Below are 24,025 nucleotides of genomic sequence, written 5' to 3' on the forward strand. Positions count from 1 at the left end.
AAAATTTCCCAGTTTTACTAGTGTTTTTTAAATTTGGCTCTTTTGGAGGCGGGTGAGAATTTGAAAAAAAACAAAAAAATGGGAAATTTTCATTTTTTTTTCAAATTTGTTTTTTGAAGTACTATTGCAAAAATTATCACAATCTTATTCCATCTCAAAGTCATTCAGAGGTTCACAGAACATCAATGTTTGGGGACCTTTATCAATTTTGTATATGACTGTTAACAAATCAGACACATTAACAACATCAGAGTTATTACTATCACAATTAGCAGTGCATTTATGGGTAAATATGTGAGGGACCAGAACACCCTGAATTTCAAATAATGATACAGGTTTTCTGGTAATAACAGCTAGGTGCTGGACAGAACAAGAACACTTCTCCAAACAAGAACATGACAAGCGCACAAAGCACCTTACATTTCCATAAAAAGTATCATTGTTTTTGGAATACTTCACAAACGACGACACTCTTTTGCCTCGCTTATAAAATGTTGAAACATACAGTAACTTGTTTTTAAGTAGACGACCAAACAATTGTATGGTAGATACTTCAGAAGTCAATTTTTCCTTAGCAAGTACATCTTTTACCCAGGAAAAGTCACTTTGAATTTCTTTGCAAGACCCAACCAAATCTGTGTGTGGAGAAATTTTTTCTGTAACTTTCACTTTCTTTCTTTTCTTGAGGATGCTGTTACAATAATCTTTGGCTGGTCCATCTTTCAAATTCTTCACCATCAGAGGCAGTTGAGTGATGATTGACAGATTGGTGTGGATTTGAAGACCAACATAGCGTGTGCCATGGATAAAGTTGGCGAGCCGCCCATTCATATCCTCAAATGGAAAACAGTTGGCAAGGAACAAGGGCCCATTGAGCCTCACACACCTTTCTAAATGCAAGAGTTTGTGCAAATTATGGGTCATGTGTTCCGCGCCATAAAGCGCTGAAAACTGAGACACAAACTGATTCAAATAAAGGTCTGCTAGTATCCTGTCTTGCTCACTGATGCTGGCTTTGTTTAAAAGTGCTACACCACACACAAAATAAGACAGATGGAGATAATATTCTGGCTCTAAAATATCCTCCAAAAGAGGTAAGCACATATAGAACATAAAAGAGCGAAGCTCTGACGCTTTCCAGTGTACAAGTTTATCTAAGGTTTGCACAGACCTCTGTAGAAAATGAGGAGAGGACATCTTTCGCAACCTTGCATTCACAATGTTTAGTTTAGAGTAGCATGAAAATTTCTTGCCTTTATGTTCCTTATCAAACAACAAATGCAAAAGGGCTCGCATCTGGCCAAGATAGACACAATGCATGGCATCAACATTCATACAGTCAAAAATATTGGGAAGAATATGAGACAAAATAGTTGGGCCCTTAATTCCGCACCATTTTTCCTCATGTTTTGGATTTTTTAGCACAATAACCCTATTTTTTACAGCCCACGTTTTGTGCTCTTCATAATCAGTCAAGTTTCTTAAAACAATTTTTTCATCGTAAGGAAAGACTGTAGCCAATTTTGGATCTGGCTTTTCTCCCTTGATTAGGCACACTGGGCAGGAATAAAATCCTGAATGCTGCTTCATGTTCATAAAGCAGGCACTGGCAGGAGCATCACAAGTTCCACTGATGACAGTCGCCGCAACCTTAAAAGCATTATTTTCTCCATGGCTGACAACATCAATTCCTTCCTCTAGTACTTTAAGGTCCTGGTAGATTGGTAGGAGAAAAAGATTTGGGTGAGGCTTTACTACACTGCCCCACAAACCAGCAATCAGCAAATTTTCACTGAGAAAACGCTTATTTGGTGGCAATTCATTTATAACCAAGTAGAAAGGCCACAGAGAAAACGTGTTTGATGTAAACACTTGCATCCCATCTGTGTTAAACATCATGGTGATATTAGTGCAAAACTCTTTAAATTTCTTCTCTGCTTCCTTGTAGTTTAGGCCATCATAAACATCTTCAATATTATTTGCATTTATCTTTGTACGTGTCTCTCTATAATTTAAACTCTCTTTGAATCCTGGTCTGGCAAACAGCTTTTTTAGTTGGGGCACCAATGGCAGATGAATGAAAAACAGCACACATTTACTATCATCCTTGCACGTATCACATAGATCAGATGCATTTTTCCTTATTTTATAGCAGAGACTGCAGAAATAATGCAAGTTAACTGGATGATCTAACTCCTCTAACACTTTCCAAAGGCTGGAAGTATTCTTTATAAGGCGATTTGGCTTCAAGATATGATTGTCAAGAAGGGTCAACAATCTCAATAGACCAGCACAGCTCAAGTGTTCAGAGGATACAAATGACAAAATAGATGCCAAACTTTCAGAACAGGTGATTGGTGCTCCTGTGTAAAGAGGACTGTCTTTCTTTTCTGGTGCACCTGTGTCCCTTGAAGTTTCATTTGTCGATTCATCTTCACTGCATCCCCATTCTTGGTTCTCCAAAACATCTGATAAATCCGTTGGAGCAGTAACATAATTTTCATCATCGCTGCAATAGTCCCGAAAATAATCTGTAAAATCAAATACCATAGAGTAGGATAAAAATAAAATTACATTTCCATGGACAAAATTAAAGCCACCAAAATGATTGAGCTCAACTCACCTGGATTAAAACAAGAACTGCTGTCACTGTAATCATCAACAGGCACACAGGGGCTGCCCAAAATATGGTCTTCAATAAGTGGAGAGGACAGCGTTGGTACATCTTGGTCAGAGATTGGAACATCTACTTCATATGAATAGCCTGAGAAAAAAAAGGCAAAAGGGTTTGAACACCAAAGAACAAAAGCAATGTCACAGATTAATATTTTATATATAGAAAGAACCTTACCTATCTCAAGATTGGCACCTTCAAGTTGGGTAGGTTGAATTTTACGTTTCCTATTTGATTCTGGTTCTTCAGGAATGGGCTGACAAGACTCTAATTGTGAAATTTGAGCCACATCAGGAAATGAAAGATTCATGTCCGATAATGAAAGCTCCACATCTGGTAATGGCCCCTCCTGATCATGTTGCAAGCTTGGTCCATCGTCTTGAAGAAAAAGAAAATGCTCCATTTAAAATCATAATAAAACCTGATGTAAAAAGTGTTAACACACAAAACAGTTGTTACAATACCTAGTCGAAGCCGCTTGCGGTCTTGAATTGGAATGACAGTGGCACTTTCCGGCCCTGCAGGGGCGGCAGTGGAGGCAGCGACCAATTCAAAAATGGGTTCACTGCGTCAAAATCCATATGTTACTATCAATAATGCTTTCAGAAAATTCATCTCACCAAAATACCACAAAGGTAATACTTACCTAACTGCACTCTCAGCCACAGCTTGTTCTCCTTGGCATATTCCCTGCACGGTTTGATCTTGGTCCATTATGCCCATAAGACTTTCGTCCACATCCATAGCGACGGCGTCCGTAACGAATTCCAAAGTGAGATCACTGTGTAAAGAGAGAAAGAAAAAAACCAAACTGAAATGTGCGACAGAGACGGAAAAGAAACGACTGTATTGTCGCTACTTATATTTCAATCAGAGTGCCGGTTAGGTTACGTACTCTGACGCACTTTGGTTTCCATCGTCGCCTCGCAAAGCTCTCCCGAGCCATTTGTGATCTCGCCCCGACAATGGCAGTGGTTTATCCTCATCATCCATGGCAGATAGTTCACGACAGTTTCTTTGAGAATAATTGTTTGCAATTCACGTGAGCTTGTTGTCCAAACTCCGAGCACCATCACCTCTTGTAAACAAAACAGTTGACGGCTAGCGATGCGAGCGGGGCGCGGGCACGTGAAAAAATAGCAGGCTGTGATTGTTGCCAACGTACGCAACAAAAACCGGTTGGCAAAAGCAGGCAAAAGTTAGAATTTATGGCTCATTCTGACAAAACTACTATTTTTATTACTGTTTAAATTTTTAAAAAGGTTTTCATTTATTTTTATTTTTGAAAAATAGTTAGTACACGGTGTTTAAACCGAAAAAAATATTAGCTTTGTATCTAGAAGGTGGCAGCCACTGACATTGTCGTCGCCGGTGTTTTCTTCTGCTAGCAGCTGATGGTTTAAAGGATTGAGAATTTGTGAATTTGTGAATTTTCTACTTTGACGTCGCCGTTCAGAATGCCTCCCAGGCCAAGAAAATCTTTTTACCTGGCTTTCTCTAAAGACCCTCCGGCGGCTGACGTTGTTAGGAACGACAACGTAATATCGTTTAATCCATTCAAGTTTCGATACGAAAAAACCGTGGGCAAGGGTGACTGGGTTGAGGTCGAAGGTGAAATCAAGGATCAAGGTAATTCTAGGGCATGACAGTTCTTTCAGAAGCACTTTAAAAATTCTAACACTAACTGTCCCTTAATCAAATATATTTCTCGTTTTGTAGGATTCAAGAAAGACTTGGATCAAGTTAAGTTAGACAGTGATGGCCAACCATGTGCTGCAGATGATCCCAGAAGGGTTGGCACAAGAAAACAAGAGCTGGAAAAGCTGCGCATGGCGCAGGTAAACGCCCAGCGTCTACAGCTTCAGCGTGTAGCCGAAGAAATGCTTGATGAAGGCGCAGGTATGATAAGAAAAGTACTAAAATAAATTTGGATGAGGTGTGGCAGGTCCATATTAAAGTCTGTCATTGTTAATTTTGTTCACAGATGTGGTCGCCAGTGCGCTGCAGCCTGTGGTCAAGACAAAGCGCCGCCCCTGTCTGCCGAAAAAAAAGGAGCCCTGCCGTGATGGCGCAGTTACAGCAAATGGTCAGAGACATGCCGTGCTTCAAAGCTGGAGGTGGAAGAGTAAGCCATTATTTTGACCAATACAAAGCGGTGACTCAAGGCTCAATGGCCACTAGTCCTTGCAGCTTCAGTAATTTGAGCTTTGAAGTATACAAGTAAAATTTCTATGTTTTCTTGCAGTGTCCAGTCTTGGTGGGCAAACCTATTTTTTGTGATGCCGGCAAGCTGCTGACGGCAAAGCTAAAATTGAGCTCAAAACCAAAAGAGCTGCACAAAAAAGTTCTGAAGCTCTGCGTTCCTGAAAAAATTCTAAGACTAGAAGGCCTAAGTGTGACAGGGAAGCGGGGGTGTGTGGCTATTGACCCCATCATCAATGAAACTATAAGTTGTAAGTTTAAATCTAACCATTCTTTTAAATTTTGTTGTTGTTGTTTAATTTTGGATTTTTGCCTTTTACTTGTGCCATAATTTTAATTCTGTTTCAGTGATGGTTGTTGGACAGTACATCAAAGTTACCGGTGGCAAGGCAACTGATGCAGCGGCACAGTACGACCCGGATTATCTTTTGGAAAACTTGATTACTAACACAAGGAAATTGAAAGGAGCTTGGCGCCTTGATACTGATACCTCATCTGCCCCTTCCAATGACTTTGATGCTCAGAATGTCCCCGTCCCCACTTTTTCTGGCTCTTCCAATGACTCTGTATTTGTATCTTCTAATCTTGCTACCTCTATTTCCCTTAATTCCTCCACTCCCTCAGCTTCCATCTCCACTTCTTCTATCAATACTTTTCCCTCTTGCTCATCTTCTGTCACTTATCATAATTCCGATTTCTCCAGCTTTCTCAATCCATCTTCCTCTCTTCCTCCTCCCACTGTCTCTTATTCTACCTGTTCACCATCTGTCTCTCTCTTCGCGCAGGATCATGGCAACTACACTGTCACTGACATTTCATCCAATGCTGTTCAAGTAGAAGTAGATGTTCCATTCCAAAAGTTCTAAGAAGTGTTTTTTTTTTGTTGAATTTAGTTATTGTTATCTATTGATATAGACTGATATTGTACTGTACTTCCTTTGTGAAGTTGACTGAGGGTAGACTGCCCCTTTTTTGTTATGTTTAGTTATGAAAGTTTTGTTTATTTCTGTTTTTTCTTTTCTAAAATTAGTTTTCTCTTTTCTCATGGAAGGATGTTATAGCATTATTTATCAATTCTAATATTTTGTTACATTCAGTAAGACATGTCTTCTACATTTTTCTACATTGTGATAGTAATAACTCTGATGTTGTTAATGTGTCTGATTTGTTAACAGTCATATACAAAATTGATAAAGGTCCCCAAACATTGATGTTCTGTGAACCTCTGAATGACTTTGAGATGGAATAAGATTGTGATAATTTTTGCAATAGTACTTCAATAAAACAATTTGAAAAAAAAATGAAAATTTCCCATTTTTTTGTTTTTTTCAAATTCTCACCCGCCTCCAAAAGAGCCAATTAATAAACACTAGTAAAGCTGGAATTTGAAGGGCTGGCGCGACCACAGCCGGGAGGGGGAGGGAGAGAGGGGAAAGGGGGGGGGGAGGGAGAGAGGGGAAAAGGGGGGGAGGGAGAACGGCTTGCACAACGTGGCAACGTCGCACTCCGCCTCCCTGGGTTTGCCGTAAATTTGGCGTATTCTAGTCGTAAAATAGAACTTTTTCCCAGACTTAAAAACGCCAAAAGTACCCCAAAATTTATGACTCCCGCATTAGTCATAATTTTGGCGTAATTTTCCCGTTATTTTTTGGTGTATTTTTCGAGTTCTTTTCGCGTACTTATCGCGTACAAAGTACGCCAAAAGTAAAGCAAAAATACGCCTACCAGAACTGTCCGGGGGGAGACCCCTCCAGGCGGCAGAACGCCAACGCAGATGGTGAGTTACGCATGGCAACCGAATGGACTCCAATACTCCAACTTGTGCTTGTAGTACAACTTTGAAAACATACAAATTCGATAAAAATCACCCAAAATCCCGATTTGTTGCACCAATTTATTTTGCACACTTAGCGCAAACTTTAAGCGCACTTCACACCGTCCGGCTGGCATTGGGCTGGTGAGCAGAATCGTAATTAGTGAAAAGCGGCAAGGATGAGGATGGTAAATGCATATTTCGGACTCATTTTTGGTCAAAATGAACAATTTTACGGAAAAAAAAACTTACTCACAACTCGGGCTACACTTTGAACTTCACAACCCACCCCTGCGTCATCTGGTTGGTCTAACCTACCCCTTGACGTTTTTGGTCTAACCTACCCTGTGTTACACTGCGCAGGTTAGGTTAGGCCCAACTTGGTGCCTCCCACCCTTGGAACCCACACCCCCTGGGTCATCTGGTCGGTCTAACCTACCCTTTGACGTTTTTGGTCTAACCTACCCTGTGTTACACTGCGCAGGTTAGGTTAGGCCCAACTTGGTGCCTCCCACCCTTGGAACCCACCCCCTGGGTCATCTGGTCGGTCTAACCTACCCTTTGACGTTGTTTGTCTAACCTACCCTGTGGAACTCTCGGCATGTTAGGTTAGACCAATTTGGTCCTAAGGGGCTTTTCTCATCGCTTCCCAGTGGTCTAACCTAACCTTAAGGCCTTTCAAAGACATTGCATTGGTGCATTGAGGTTTGACCGGGATAGCATCGAAACGTTAAAAAAGTTAAATTTGAACGTAGCTCCTAAACGGTAAGAGATAGAGCTTCGGGGACCAAATTTTGGTGGTGCGGACCCCCGCCACCCTATCTCAGCAAGACGAATCAAAAGAAGGGGTCACACGTTGCATTCCGTGACCCCCCCCCAAAAAATGTGGGAGCGGGTTGCCTACCCATAAACTTTCAACGGCTGTATCTCGTAAACGGTTTGAGGTAGCGACCTGCGGTTTGCAGCATTGTTATTTTTTCGTTGCGGCGGTTACAAAACAGGGGTCATTTTTATGAGTAGGACTTCAGCACCCAAAGTTGCTACCGCTTTCAGGACTGAGTAGATTCTCTTCGAGGGGGAATGATACGAGGGGGAATGATACAAGGTAAGTTTACGCCAGACCACGTCTTGTCGTAACAGGCTTCGCGATGTCTCACGGCCTGTTCCTTCAATCCGCGCCTGGCGTACCTACCTTGGCCTGCGGCGCTAGCTTGCCTTCGGCAGGCATTGGCTTGTCCATCGTCCGTTACTTCTTACTTCATGCATGCTGGAGGCAGAGACCGGAGTCGGGCGGTATTCTGCCGGCCGCTTGCCCATGAAACAAGGGGGAGTGGGTGGGATAGGTAGCGCTAGCAGTGCGACGCGCCGCCACTCCGCGGATGCCCAAAAGGGTGTCGTCGGAGATAGCCGAAGACTGGCTGGGCATTTTTACCCATCGGGTGCCGCCCGCGGGCTGTGGGTTGACGTCTGCTACGCTACAGACGCAGCATCCGCGCAAACGCCACGCCACTGCCTGCCGGGAGCCGGGCGATTTTACCCATCGGGTTCGGCTGGGCTGGGGCGGGCAGCCGACTCGGGCCGGGCGGCATGGGCGGGCGCTGTCTTGTCGGGCGGGCCACGGGCGGGCAAACCGTGCGGAGCGTCATGGGCGCGCGGCAGGCAGAATACCCGCCCGACTCCGGTCTCTGCTGGGAGGCTCCGCCCCCCCGACCCCCTTCATTCTAGATGAGTTCCTTCATCTACAGATAACACGATCTTGACCCTTGTAACTTTTAAACTTGTCGAGACAGACGTGATCTGCCTGCAGAAAACTCGATTTTTCGCCGTTTTTTAGGTGTGTTTCGGCTATAAAAACTGAACCAGTTGAGCTAGGATAGTGAAATTTCGCGTGTGCCGAGCCAAGAACATACCTAATGAGCCTGCAAAATCTCAGCCAGATCGGCCGAGCCGTTCAGGAGGAGTAGTGCGCTCAGACACACGCACACAGACACTAATTTATTTTAACCCCACTGGAGTAACGGGCTTCGCTGTCGCTCAGCAAATTATAGGTATCGGGTTTATCCGACATTTTTCAGTGGATTTCCCTCAAATCACTTTTCTCAAAAGACAGCACTTATAGGCACTTTGTTAAGAACAGATCACTAACACAGAGCACTTCACTTGAAAAAAAAAAAAAACGATACCTGGGCCCATAACCTGTTGATGTCAGGAGAGGAGTCGTCAAATAACGCAGTAGACAGGTGTAGATCAAAAGTAGGAATGTATTTCGAAACTTCATAGCATATATAGGAGATAGGGAAGAACATGAGGAATCCACGCGATGTATTGACTGGTATCGATTCGTATGTCTCGATTAGACAGACCACTGGCAGAGATGAACATTGGTTTCACTGAATGGTTTGAGAGCCACTGCGCATATTCTTCGTCCTCAGCTGCTCTCACATTTGTTGTAAGGTGAACAATCTGAAACAGTGACCATAAATTTGAAGAGGTTATGGTTGCCTCAATGATGTTCGCTCTAATGCCTCTGACTACGGTCGGTAAGATCTGGCGAAAGTCTCCACCAAGAATCAAAACTTTGCCGCCAAATGGTGTATGAGGTGTTTGCATGATGTCTCTTAATAGTCGGTTAACTACATGCAGCATCCAAGGAGACACCATCAGTGGCGCCCAAACAGGGTTTACGGTGTAGCGACCGCTACACCGTAAATCTGAAAGGGAGGGAGGTTAGGGAGGTTAAAGGGAGGTGGGAGGAAAGGGGAGAAGAAGATAAGGAAAAAAGGAGAGAAGAGAAAGAAAAGGAGAGGAGAGGAAAGAGGAAGACCGAGGCACCTTTAATATCGAAAGGGGATGATGTGGGATGGGAGGTGTAAGGAATGTTAGTGGATTGGACCTAGAAACTTACTCGGTCCATATCCAGCACAAACCGAACAGAACAAAAAAATAATTGTTTCTTAACAAGCCAAGCTAGCGGTCTGCATACCCACGCCTGGCCTAAAATAATATCTCCCCGTCCAACCCTCCTCTGCTTGTAGATCTTTTTGCTGGACTAAGGTGGTCAAGATCCTATCTTCTTCAATGGACGTAAAGAAATTATAAGTGAGTTTGAGTCCGAGCTTTTAGGAGTTCGATGGCTACTAGCTCGCTTCGCTCGCTAAATGCTCATTCTTGTCAACACACCATCCTCTGCGTCAAAGGTACACACCAAATGTTTATGTAGAATTTTGTACGTGCCACTTGCACGATTTTGTGCATGCGGGGAATTTCTATAATATCATGCGCGAAAATGCATAAATTTATGCAAATTCACGCACAATTTTATGCACGACGGCACACAAGTTTAAAATTATGCATCACCACGTACAAAATTGTACATAAACATTTAGCGTGTAGTTTCAAGCTTTTGATCCAATGTCTTGAAAATAAATCAGACCGAATGCTAGCATCATTGATGGTTTTGATCAAATGCTACAGTTTTTAGAAGTGTTTTTTTTTCCTTTTCATATTTTGCTGCTCTTTCTCTAAAGACTTCATCGGCTCTGGAACAAAAAAAAAGGTTAAAGCCAACGCGAAAGCAGATGATACAGGCGGGATTGTTAATTATATGATTGCAAAAAACTGTTGGCTGCAATCTAGAGTCAAAGCCAGCTGATATAACAATCATCTGCTTAAAAGAAAACCAATATAGTAATATTCAGTTGACCGTCACATACTGTTCCTGAGAATGCAAGCATGGATACTGCAAAAAAAAAATGCAGCATAAAGAACTTACTCATCTAATTCTAAAGTCATCTTTGACTTAAATTTATTGCATTGTTCATGGAGTTCTTGGCTATTTGATGTTTTGTTCTGCAAAGTCCTCCGAAGGATTCTTTCGCTCTCCTCAGCAGTTTCAAGTTCGCTCTCCAACTGCTCACACTTCCTAGGAAAAAATAGCCAAAGTAAAATACAAAAACTGCGCTCCCAGCAACATACCGCCACTTTATCATATGCACAGAAATTAACACTGATTACTTACGTTTGAAGGTAGGAACATGCTTGTTCTATGTTCAGATAATATTGTTGGGCATCTCCACTCGCATCAACCTACAGATTACGACAAAACACAAATTATTCATATTTGCTTATAACATTCATCACTCATTCGAGTCATTATTTTATGAAGTCATGAAAATAGAAAAATAGACTAAAAGAGAAAGAACATGAGACTAAACTCTCCGCAAAGATTATTTTATTCAATTAAAGTATTAGTAATAATTAAATTAAATTTTATTTTATTAAGACAACTAAATCCCTTCTAAACTGCAAAACAACACAACATCGAAACGTACTGTAAACCTAACTGTCTACTTAGTACACACTTACAAATGCATGCTTGCAAGTACACACTTACAAACGCATGCTTGACGCATGGAGTTATACGGCGTCAAGCATGCGTTTGTAACTCGTGTACTTGCAAGCATGCATTTGTAAGTGTGTACTTAGAAGACAGTTAGGTTTGTAGTGCAAGAACAAAAAAAACTTACCCTGCATTGGCGGCCCGCAAAATCTCGTGGATGGCCTGAGCCACGTACCATAGAAATTTCATCCCAAATTATTAATGAAGCTGCAAGCAATTGTTGGGTATGAATCGAGTAGCACAGTTCTCATTCCCAGTTCCGGTGATTGTAATTTCCGAACTACAGTTAAAATAAATGACTTTAACTGCAGTTGGAAATCACGCAACTTCGTGTCATTGTACTTTGACTGTACGTGATTGAACTTCATCACTTCCGCGTAGAGCTGGTTGCCACAATCTTGGAATCCGCGGACCCGGTCGATGAAGCCAAGGCCGCTGTCTTCCACCTTGTAAGCCAAGGCCCATGCTTGGCGGGTTGCGTCCGTACACTGGGCCTCCTTCGCCACCTGCATGTTGAGCTGCTCGAATTCCTTTGTCGTCTCCAAGTTCTCGAACGATCGCAGGGACACGACAGCGGGCTGTTACTTCTCTTTGATGGGTCGTTGCGGAGGAGTCGTTGAAGCAGCCGCCGCCGCTTTTGCAAGTTCAGCATTCCATTGCAGCCCCTACCATACACTGTTTAAAAAATTTGCTCCGAAAATTTTTTGGGAAAAAAACCCCCAAAACACGTACATGGGGACTCCATTCTTTTTCCCTCTTTTTTCGGAGAGATTTTTCAGGGCTTAAACAGATTTCTTCGAGCATTACTTGGGTCCGGTAGGAGGTAAAATGCATATTTTTCTCAGATATGTTAAAGAGGGGTTCGCTGAAGCATTCTTTAGTCTGAAATGGTCAAAAAGGGTGATCTCCTTCGAGCTCATTGGACTTTATCCTGTAGCTTTCCCTTAATATTATGAAAACCTGAGGTAAACAAGTAGGGGGTACCTTTTCCCCCATTTTTTTTAAATGGTTGCAAACCTTTTTTCGTGTTTTCGTGATATTGAAGCATGCATTTTTTTTCAAAATTCCGAAATTTCGGAGAAAACCCAGAATTTTCATTTATGGGGAGCTCCATGCAGAAGTTTCGGAAAAACTCCATGATTTTTCCCTTTTTTTTCGGAATTTCTGACAGTGTAAATGGCACTTTGGGTACGAAACTTTTCGGCTAAGAGACTTGTTTGGCTAAGAGATCGCTACACAGCAAAACTCTTCTTAGGTTTAACAACTTCTGCTGGAGAACTCTGGATGGGTTTTGGGTCCGGCATGGAAGAAGAACCGGCAACATCCATAGAAGCTGTGCCGTCTTCTTCCGGCAGGCTCGATAAGAACGCCTCTACATCTTCCACGACGTCTTCTTCCTTCTCGAATTCAGAATTTGATGCCTGCAAGGCACTTTTGAGTTTCACCACCCTCTCTAAATTTGATCGTAAATATTCCAATTCTTCTTCCAGACACTCATTCTCATTTGACGGATTCTGCTTCAAACATTCTTGAACATAAATGAATATTTCTGCCTCAACTGATATGTCTATGAAATTGAGGAATGCAACCACCTTTCTGCCTTGACTCTTGACGCAAATTTACATGTGGATACTTCTCTCTTTCTTAAGGCCTTTCAAAGACATTGCATTGGTGCATTGGGGTTTGACCGGGATAACATCCTAACGTTAAAAAAGTTAAATTTGAACGTAGCTCCATCTGCAAGGAACAGAGAAGAAAACCAGTCCTATTAAAATACCATTTATTCTTAAATTGTGTTAATGCATTCTGATTTATGAGCAAAAATAACCTAACGTGCAAGGATTTCTAGATTTGAAGTATTTACCTGAGTTGCTTTGGTTTCTTTGGCTCGCGCGCCTTGCGGGCGGGCCTGAAGGGGCTTGTAAAATTTTCTTGGTACTACGATACGTTGTATTTTATCCGGGTTTTTGGCGTTTGCGAGAGACTCTGGCACCTTCAACTAAAAAGAAAAAGTTGAGTTTTAACATTTTTAAGTAGTTTTCAATCATGAATTTCTATTCTAAATGTTTTGTTAAAATATCAGACCAACAATTCGTAAACAGGTAAGTTTTTTAGTAAACTAATGTCACGTACTAATCACACTAAATTACTATGTAGGTTTTTCTGCGCGCTAATGCACGAAATTGTACATGCACTATGTAACGCACGAATTTGTGCGCGATAATGCACGATTTCGTGCGCAAGTATGCAGGAAATCGTGCATTGTCGCGCACAAATTCGTGCGTTAGGAAGTGCATGTACAATTTCGTGCATTAGCGCGCAGAAAAACCTACATAGTAATTTAGTGTGAATATTTATCATTTTTTTTAGATCATTACATTGGGGTGATTCCGCGCGTTGAGGGCGTTTTCGTGTCCACACCCTCCCCAGAGCGAACGTATTCGAGTGCAGTCAGTTTATTTACTCAAGAATCTTGTTTGGCACTAGACTAGCTTGTTCCCTTTGTATACGGACTTCCAAAGCTAACATGTGACGCGGGACGGGGGCCAAAAGGGTCCATTTTGTAAGTTCCGTCATGTCCATTCGCACCTTACACCAACTTTGCGGCTCTGTAACCCTTTGTTCCATTGGAATCTTCAAATTCCACACACACCCATCAAATCTCTAACGTATAGTGACTATCTTGCTTGAATTTGAAGATCGTATACTGGTAGGAAGTGTCCTTTCAGAACGCGTACGAAATGTCCACCGTACTCCGACTTTTACCTTAGTGGTTTCAAAGTTACCACCAAAAAAAACTACTAGGAGTGCTCCCTGCTCAAAACCACCGCCGTATTTAGAATCGTCACGGTCTGTTTACTCTATGAACGAATCCCGGTGGCGAAACAGTGAGGGGGGTGAGTAAGCGAGTGGAAGTTGTGTGTGAAAACGGTGGGTTGTAACAATTGATGTAATTTCCGTATGCCCCTCTCGCCCCTCTCCTATTGGGTTTTGAAAGTCACCCTACACGTGATAAGACGTGTCTTGACGTCGAACTAGTGTGCCAAACTTGTGGCATATTTCTGTGGCGATAGGCATTTGCAGTGAGCCAGAAACATCTGTTTGTAATTTCCGTCAAGCGTAATTTCCGTCATTTTTTCAGTAAATTCCGTCATATTTCATAGGGGGAGAAAACGAAAGTCAACTTGTAGCTCGCCCACGCTCAGAGTGTCTTCCTGGGGTTCAATTGATGCCATTTAGGAAAAATTCCGGCCGAACAAGCAAGATTGATTATGTGACTTTCTAAGGTGGCTAAAACGGCCCCTACGCACGACAAGATATCAGCCTTGGGCATAAGGACTAAGCAAGGTTGAAAATAGGTGCCCCATGACCACTCATATGTCATACACTTTCCTTTACTCTCCATGTGTAAGCAAAGAACAAATTAGAAGAATATTTGTCACAGCATTTGGATTTGAAAATAAGGTGAATTTTGACTGTTGTTTTAACTACATTCCGGAATGCCAATTAAAATGGACTAACAAAATACAGTTGGACTTCTGTCCACAAGCACAATTGATGCAGCCGGTTTAATGGCACTTTAAATGCAATTTAAGGGCAGTAAAAAACTGCAGACAGGAACTGCAGTTTCAAATACAGTTTGACTACTGATCCTTTCGCGCGGGGTGACATGGCGGTCACACCGCCGCAGCAACGTTGCCCTGGTCATGTGACCGCTACGAAGCCGGCTCTACGGTTCTGGGGCGATCAAATGGCTATGTCCCGCCCGTGGTTACCAAATCGCGTCTGAGGCAGAGCATCGCCGTGACATGGCGGTCACACCGCCGCAGCAACGTTGCTCTGGTCATGTGACCGCTACGAAGCCGGCTCTACGGTTGCCGGTTAGGCAATGACTGAAAAGAAAGGACACATTTTAGAGTTTACGGTGAGTCAAATGTGAACTTATGTTGATTACTTTGATAACTCATAGTGAGTCTGACGTATACTCATGGTGATTGTTGCACAAAGTCTACAATCCGACAAATCCTGCCAATATGAATAACTCCGATGATAATAAAATCAAATAAAAGTTTCGATAAAAGTCACTGGTGTTCCTTTTTTTCAAATGCTGGACAAAAATTACAAGGTAGGTGTACGCCAGACCGTGTCTTGTAACAGGCTTCGCGATGCTGCGCCAGTTTCGACTATCCACGCCTGGCGTTTACTCCTACCTTGGCCTGCGGCGCTAGCCTGCCTTCGGTAGGCAATGGCTTGTCCATCGTCGGTTTCTTTTAACTTGTTGCATGCTGAGGGGCTCCACCCTCCAGACGCCCCTCAGATAACACGATCTTGACCCTTGACACTTCTTAACTTGACAAAGCTGGGCGGCCCAGACCCCCCTTTCCTCACGACAGAAGGCATCTGCCTGCAGACAACTCGATTTTTGGCCTTTTTTAAGGTGTTTTTCGGCTATAAAAACTGAACCACATGAGCTAGGGTAGTGAAATTTTGCGTGTGCCGAGCCAAGGACATACCTGAAAAGTGTGCAAAATCTCACAGAGATCGGCCGCGCCGTTCAGGAGGAGTAGTGCACACAGATAGACAGACATGAAAAACTTTTCAACCCTACTGGAGTAACAGGCTTCGCTATCGCTCAGCCAATCATGATTAAAGACAAATTTTATGAACTAAAGAACACATTAAAAAGGTGACGGTAAGTCAAATGTGAACGCATCTTGAGCTCATATATATCTTCCCTTACTCCGCGTCAAATAAACAAGTGTATCGACTAAGTTCTGAAGGGCAAAATTGAGAGCCCTTTACATTGACAAACAATACTTACAAGAGTTACGCCAGACGCGTCTTCGTTACAGGCTTCGCGATGTCTCGCTGCCTGTTCTCCAATCCGCTTGCGTTACCTACCTTGGCCTGCGGCGCTAGCCTGCCTTCGGCAGGAAAGGCTTGTCAATCGTCGGTTACTTCTTACTTGTTGCATACCTACAAACCTAACTGTCTACTAAGTACACATTAGAAATGCATGCTGCAAGTACACACTTGCAAACGCATCTGGCCAAGTACACACTTACAAATGCATGCTTGCAAGTACACACTTACAACGCATGCTTGAGCATGGAGTTTACGGCGTCAAGCATGCGTGTTAGAGTGTGTACTTGCAAGCATGCATTGTAAGTGTGTACTTGCCAAGCATGCGTTTGTAAGTGTGTACTTGCAAGCATGCATTTGTAAGTGTGTACTTAGTAGACATAGGTTGCAGTGTACTGGGGGACTCCGCCCCCCAGACCCCCTTCATTTTAGATAGAGTTGCTTCATCTAAAGATAACACGATCTTGACCCTTGTAACTTTTTAATTTGACGAGGCTGGGGGGCTCCGCCCCCCAGACACCCCTACCTTTAAGACAGTAGTGATCTGCCAGCAGAAAACTCGATTTTTCGCCGTTTTTTAGGTGTTTTTCGGCCATAAAAACTGAACCACGTGAGCTAGGATAGTGAAATTTCGCGTGTGCCGAGCCAAGAACATACCCAATAAGCCTGCAAAATCTCAGCCAGATCGGCCGAGCCGTTCAGGAGGAGTAGTGTACACAGACAGACAGACAGACATACAGAAAAAACTTTTCAACCGCACTGGAGTAACAGGCTTCGCTATCGCTCAGCCAATTCAGTGGTTCTCGCCACTTCCTAATCTTGATGTACTCCATTAAACACTCGTACAGGTGACAACTGATTACAGTTTCTTTCTGATCTACATATATGGTGTACAATTCTTTGGTCTTCTTTTTACCAACCAGGACGTCATATGCAGTCAGTTTTTTCCAGTTTGAAAACCCTATTTCTTCCTGAACATAGAGGGACAGAAAGCCAACAGCGTTCGTCCACTCTTTTGAAAGCTTTGACCCTACCCTCAGTTTAATAGGTTTATTTAATGGTGCCATTTCTTTTTCAGTTTTTCTTTAAAAACTTAAGAATTTTTGTTTATGCTCGTTGACGAAGTCCTGCCTCACCTTTGAAGTTTATCGGATTTTGGTGCTTTTGGAAAACTTTTGGTAGTACAGATTTTTGTGTGTTGCCACAAGTTCCCTTGCATTTAGAGCTCCTTCAATCTGTTGGAGCTCCATCAGATTTAAAGCCTTTACCACGTACCCGAAGTACAAAAGCGAGGTTTTCCCGCCGGATTTGAACCCTTCAATGGTTTGAATTACATCACCGGCGTCTAGAAGAAGGTTTATGTTCGCTGGGACATGTTTTTCCTTTCCAAGATGCGTGACAATTTGCCGCAAGGAGGCTTTTCCTCGTTCGTTCATATCCCAGGAGCTTAAGGTTACGTCATCTTTTAGTTCATGACGCGGTTTCTTCCTTGAAGGTCCTGCAACATAAAGAAAACGATAAGTAAAGATTTTAAACAAGTTTTTACCCTTTTTTTGACCTCTTGTAACGTTTTAACTTTTGATTATCACACACCTGAGGCTGAACAATCTTTCTGAACTGGTTTCTTAACTGGATCTTCTTCATTTGCCAGGTTTTCATCACCATTGTCATTTAAATGAATACTTGTCCCTGGTTTCAATTTTAATTGCATAAAGTATTCACTGTTGATGCCTACAAAAAGAATTCCCAAATGTTGACAAAACTCGTGTGCGGTCTTTTACCTTACAGCGGAAGAAAATGTCACATGATTGTGACACCTTTTGAAACTAAGAAGGATATTTGTTGAAACGTCTTTTGTTTTACCTTTAGATTTTGATGATGGAGAAAGGAATGGATCATCTTCAATGCCAACTTTTCCCATTGCCATTCCTTGTTCCAATTTTTTTTTCTTTTGTTCATTTATTTCTTTTTTAGCTAATTCAATCAAGGCTTTTAATGCTGGCGTAAGGGTTGGTTTGATACCAATTGGTGACAAATTGGTTTGATGTGTGTTTTTGTCTGTTTAACAAAAAAGTGTCTTTTAGTTACAATGCAACATGTAAAGAAACATGTTTTTCAAACATTTTATTTCACAAACCTTGAGAATAGGTTTCTAAACTCTTCTTGATAACTGATTGAATTATGACTGCGCCATTTGGACGGCTTGCCAAGTGTGCCATTGCTGAGACTTCTTTTTTCGGAGGGGGCCGATGTTTCACTGTAAGGTAAATATATAATTTTTTTTTAAAGTGACCTAAATCAGTCAAGTAAAAATAAAGTTTTGATTCATTGTAAGAATAATCACAATTTTCTAGTTCAGCAATTGAAATGTTTCTTCTTTTAATTTTCTCTACTCGACACTTTGGATAGAATTCGATGACTGGAAACTGCATTTCGGTTGGTGGAAGGTCCTCAACATCTTCAACGTCACGAAATTTTGGCACTTGTATTTCCTGTATAATGGTTGTTTCTTCAGTTTCTCGACCTATCTCGATCTATGAGATAATAGAATTGCGACACAATGTACACTGTTCGTGCATGCTTTGTTAAAAAATAAACTTAAGAGATATTGAGTGCCGGAGTATGAATTAATTTATGTTGATGCAGTTTTTGTGGCAATAAGGCGCTTAAAAATTAAGCTTAAATGAGTTAAAAAGCTTGCTAATCAGTAAGGTGACAAATCAAAGTAACGATCAAGTTATAACAAATGCAGTGTTATAGTGTAGCAGTGTAAGGGACTTGGAGGGAAAAGGGAAGTCAGGGGTCTCGTCGAGACGGAAGGCTCTGTATTATCAGTAGGTGACCGTGTACAGAATGGTAGCGGACGTCTGGCGACGCGCTCTTATATTACAGATGCAGAAGAACATAAGGAAGAACAGTAGTGGAGAGTGGGGGTGCATGGCCAATGGTATTGAGCGGCCAGGGTGTTAAGGGGAAGAACAAAAGGAAGAAAGGGTTGGAGGTCCTGGCCAGGATCACTAGGGCAGTGGATGAAAACAAGGGGAATGACTGCAAGTAAGCCGTGTCTAGGTTATGTTCTCCATTGTTTCATATCATAACAGCAGCTACCTTTCTCTTCAAACATGTCTTTGAAGATTTCTTCCAGATTAATTTTACTTAATGGAATTTTGCACATGATGGAGGGTCTCTTTTTGGGTATTTGACGCCTCTTTACATCTGCTACAAGAGCAACCAGACGATCAAGTGGTGAATCTGAGAAAATTAAAAGTTATGCAAATGTAATGCAAAAGCAAACTTTTAACATATTACAAAATTGGAAAAATACTTTTGCTCTACAAAATCATTTCTCAATTCTTTGTTGTCCTTTTAGTTTTGAGTTAGCTTGCCGAAATAATGTTTTATTAACCGTACGTTTCTTTTTTCTTTGTGCTAAAATCAGTAGGGCCCGCTTTCCGTAACGGTCCATTGCTCCGGAATCGTTCGACAGGCGGCCATGGCGCCCTTTCCCGGGCGGCCTCGATGCCAATTGCCAGTGAAGCCGGGCTTCGGCGCCCGCTGATTCCCCGTGGCAGAAACAATTAATTACCATGTACTAGCCCCCCTTCTATTCCAATATGCAAAAGTTCCTTCATGTTTCTCCAATTCCTTAGAAAATGCCCATTTATTTGCTTAGCCTTTGCCTGAAATACCCATATTGCCATGTATCATCTTGCAATAAGGCACAGTAACGTAAAACGATTCCGTCGATTTTGTCCTAAACTCATGAAGCGGCTAGGCCCCCCTTCCGCCCCTCGTTAACGAGTTTGCCAGTCGCTTCGGAAACTGTCGAAGGAAACTGCCCAGCTGGCTGCCGCGGCCTTTTTTCGGTCCTGATGGACAATCACGAAGCCGGGCCTTCGCTGGACCCCTCATTCGACCCCTGACGTTAAAGAAGTTTCGACACCAATCGAAATCGAATATTTTTTCAGTCGGTCCCCCCTTTTTTAAATCCTGCACTGGCCTACACTTTTAAACTCCACTGGTCGTGACAGCCCATTTCATCTTGTCTCGTAAGCCCCATTCCAAAAATACCCCTATTGTGCCCTGCTACGCACCCTTGCAATGGGCCAGCGACAAACATCCTCGCACTTTTTCCCTACTCATGAAGCCGGCCCTGCACAGCCCTTGTCGACCCTCGGACGGGATCTTGCCACACCGAAATTAGTAATTTTGCGGTACCCTAGTCCTCAAATCTGGTTACTTAGCCAACTCGGGCCTCTGACCTTGTACACAGACGCCAACACGTCAAAAAACAACAGACACAATGGCAAATGCATACCTTTTCATCGTCGCCCCCTTTTTTGAGTCCGATCGCCAATTTATTGCGTGGGTCGACCAGGGAAAAATGACGGAGGGATGGGCATATAGAGGCATTTTTTTAAGAAGTCCGATCGTGGAACACGACCGACGCCGATTTCCTCCATTTTTTGGTCAAAGGTAGTCCTTGTGGGTCTAAGAAAGGCCACAATTTTTTTGGGCCGAAATATGCACCGTTCAGATTCTATGGGCAAGTTTCGTTTTCTCTGACAACTTTTCACATAATATGGCCAAAATTGAAAAATCACCTTTCTGAGGCCTCTATGCACTCGATTGAGCTCAAAATGTGGTATCTTATGTAAAATCACGCGAGGAACACCAATCCGGTGCCCGTTTGTTGATAGGACAACCCAAACAGATGTTATGACTGTTTTTCAGGTTTTGTAGTGGTTTTTACTTTTCTTGGGGTTTTGGTGTTCAGCATCGATTTTCGCCAAACCGATGAGTGGATTTCATAGATAAAGGACCAATCTATCATACTGCGAGATAAAAAGTTTGTGTACGCCGCTTGAAAAGCAGTGGCGCTGCAAAAATTGAAAAACCGTCATTTCTGGGTAGTTTTAGATCAGATAAGCCACCTTTCGCGTGACCGTCTCCGCCCCATATTCAGTCTAAATATTGTCCCAAGTGATGTCAGAGTTGGTGTGAAATTTCACCGCTGTAGCTCAAGTAGTTTGGAAATGGCAGCTTTCTAAAGTTTTGCAATCACGTAAGGCATTTACTTTAAGTAGAATTGCGGTAAATGTGAAGACTTGTCACAGATCGGGTAATAAATGAGATAGATGAGTGCGTCAAAGTTCTCTAAGCGTAATTTTGGACAAGGAATCCGATTTTGCCGGTACGAAGACCCTAGGCGAACTCTGAAGTCGGAAAAAAGGCCATTTTTATGTGAGTTGCACGAAAACGTAGTTTTAGAGTACACCTAGGGTCTTCGTACCGGCAAAATCGGATTCCTTGTCCAAAATTACGCTTAGAGAACTTTGACGCACTCATCTATCTCATTTATTACCCGATCTGTGACAAGTCTTCACATTTACCGCAATTCTACTTAAAGTAAATGCCTTACGTGATTGCAAAACTTTAGAAAGCTGCCATTTCCAAACTACTTGAGCTACAGCGGTGAAATTTCACACCAACTCTGACATCACTTGGGACAATATTTAGACTGAATATGGGGCGGAGACGGTCACGCGAAAGGTGGCTTATCTGATCTAAAACTACCCAGAAATGACGGTTTTTCAATTTTTGCAGCGCCACTGCTTTTCAAGCGGCGTACACAAACTTTTTATCTCGCAGTATGATAGATTGGTCCTTTATCTATAAAATCCACTCATCGGATTGGCGAAAATCGATGCCGAACACCAAAACCCCAAGAAAAGTAAGAACCACTAAGGGAGTATGGGGCGATTTGAAACAGGGGCGATTCGTAACAAATGCGTTTATTAATTTAAGTGGAGGGAGCAGAGGAAAATCTGAGTATGGCCCCTCTTTCACTTCAAGTAGAGGGTCTTTGAACAATCGAAGCGGATGTGATCGGTGATCAGGTATAGTTTTGGAGGGCGTCTGAAATATAGGGTACACCGAAATTTCGGCAAACAGGCAAATCTTTTATTTTGAGTTCTATGAAGTTTCTGTCTGAGGCTCCCCAGGTATTAATCACCATCGAAGTACCGTTGGGGCCTTGAAGCGTGACCCCTTTACAATGTAAACACGTGGCATAAGTTGCTTTTACATTGTCCAGTGATAGTTAGGGACGGATTTCTTGCGTAACAGGCATTTGGGGTGATTCGTAACAGACCCGTATAAAAACAAGAATTAAAGTAGTTTTTGCTGTTAAATGCTTGAATTATTTCTCGAGTCATCTGCTGCCTAATTCCAATACATTTACACAGCTCGAAAAACATTTTAAAGCAAGTTATTCTATGCTTTCCTCTAAAATTGAAAAAAGTGAGGTTAGGATTGACTTAGCCTATCAGTTAATGCTGAGGCGGTCAACGGCAGCTTGTAATGTAGATTTTTAGACGTCTGTAGGACACGCGAAGAACAACTGGTGGAGGAGATAACATTCCCGACGATGTTTCATTTAATGTGTAGGATGTTATGAAAAGCCCCATGGCTGTTACAAATCACCCCATGCTGGGGCGATTCGTAACAGCATGCAAGGGTTTGGAAAACGTCTTAGATTTCAAAGATTACGGACTCCAGATTGATCCAATGGAGCTGCACAGTCTAGATGAAGGGCCAGACTGCTCAGCTGGCACAAGTTTGACATCGATATGCAGAATGTTCTTAATTTTGTATAGAGACTTCCGAAATCTGTTACAAATCGCCCCATACTCCCTTACAAAACCTGAAAAACAGTCATAACATCTGTTTGGGTTGTCCTATCAACAAACGGGCACCGGATTCGTGTTCCTCGCGTGATTTTACGTAAGATACCACATTTTGAGCTCAATCGAGTGCATAGGAGTGCATAGAGGCCTCAGAAAGGTGATTTTTCAATTTTGGCCATATTATGTGAAAAGTTGTCAGAGAAAACGAAACTTGCCCATAGAATCTGAACGGTGCATATTTCGGCCCAAAAAATTTGTGGCCTTTCTTAGACCCACAAGGACTACCTTTGACCAAAAAATGGAGGAAATCGGCGTCGGTCGTGTTCCACGATCGGACTTCTTAAAAAAAATGCCTCATACAATGATCCCTGCTGTGCGTGCGTCCGTCCGTCCGAGGACTTCCCGTGGTCCGATCTTGACCAAATTTGGTATGCAGCCTCCTTGGGTGACCCTAAGAACCGCCCGGTGGCAGCAAATCCGATCCAAACCCCGGGGGCGCTGCTGCAGGTGCATCATGGTCTACATGGGGTCGAAGGGGATTTCGGCAACGGATACAGCTAGGAGGGCATGTAGGGGTATTTTTGGAATCGGGGCGACGAAACAAAACCAACGGTGCCAGTTTCAAGCGAATCGGAGAAGTTTGGACCCGGGTTCAAATCCCAGTGGGGTATATTTTGAACATTCTTTTTATTCGAGTTTTTGCATTGTTTCTGATGGTTTTGAGGGCGCTGATGACGAAAATAACATTTATTTTGACCCCAGACTCAGGTTCAAATTCCGTCAGGGTTAAACATAAGTGAAATTTGCACATTCCCTGATGAACGGGACGGGCCAAAGTTACCGATGTATATCGCTACTTTTCCTGTTATTTGAATAGAAGGGCGGGCTAAAAAGAAAGCGACCCAGCAGGATATTTTTAAAATGTCTGTTTGGTGTCAAAAAATAACTTTTTTAGGTTGGTAGTTGAAATTACCTATTTTCTTCTGAAGCCATGGTAATTGTTTTAAGACATCCTTCCGCCTTTCACCATAGTCATAAAGCAATCCCTCGCCGCGCTGAATCTGGCGTTGAGCCACGAGCCCCACCCGGGGCTTGCCTTTAGGATATTCAAAACATTTGGGAACCAGATTTCCTGGTATCCCATGGTTTATTAGACGGCCCAAATGGCCGTCTTCAGCAGTAGCGTCAACACTGTTAAAGAAGAGACATTCAAATAAAAAATTATATTATGAAACGAAAAAAATTGAAATAATGCATTGTGTTTTTGTTTCATATCTTTTTAACACTAACCACATAGAAACATCATTATGCTTAAAAAAAACATAAAGTTGCCGTCTTTATCAGTAAGGTGTTTTTCCTTATTGACGGCCATCTTGTGGGACATA

Source organism: Thrips palmi, unplaced genomic scaffold (assembly GCF_012932325.1).
Source record: "Thrips palmi isolate BJ-2018 unplaced genomic scaffold, TpBJ-2018v1 HiC_scaffold_6, whole genome shotgun sequence".
NCBI lineage: Eukaryota > Metazoa > Arthropoda > Insecta > Thysanoptera > Thripidae > Thrips > Thrips palmi.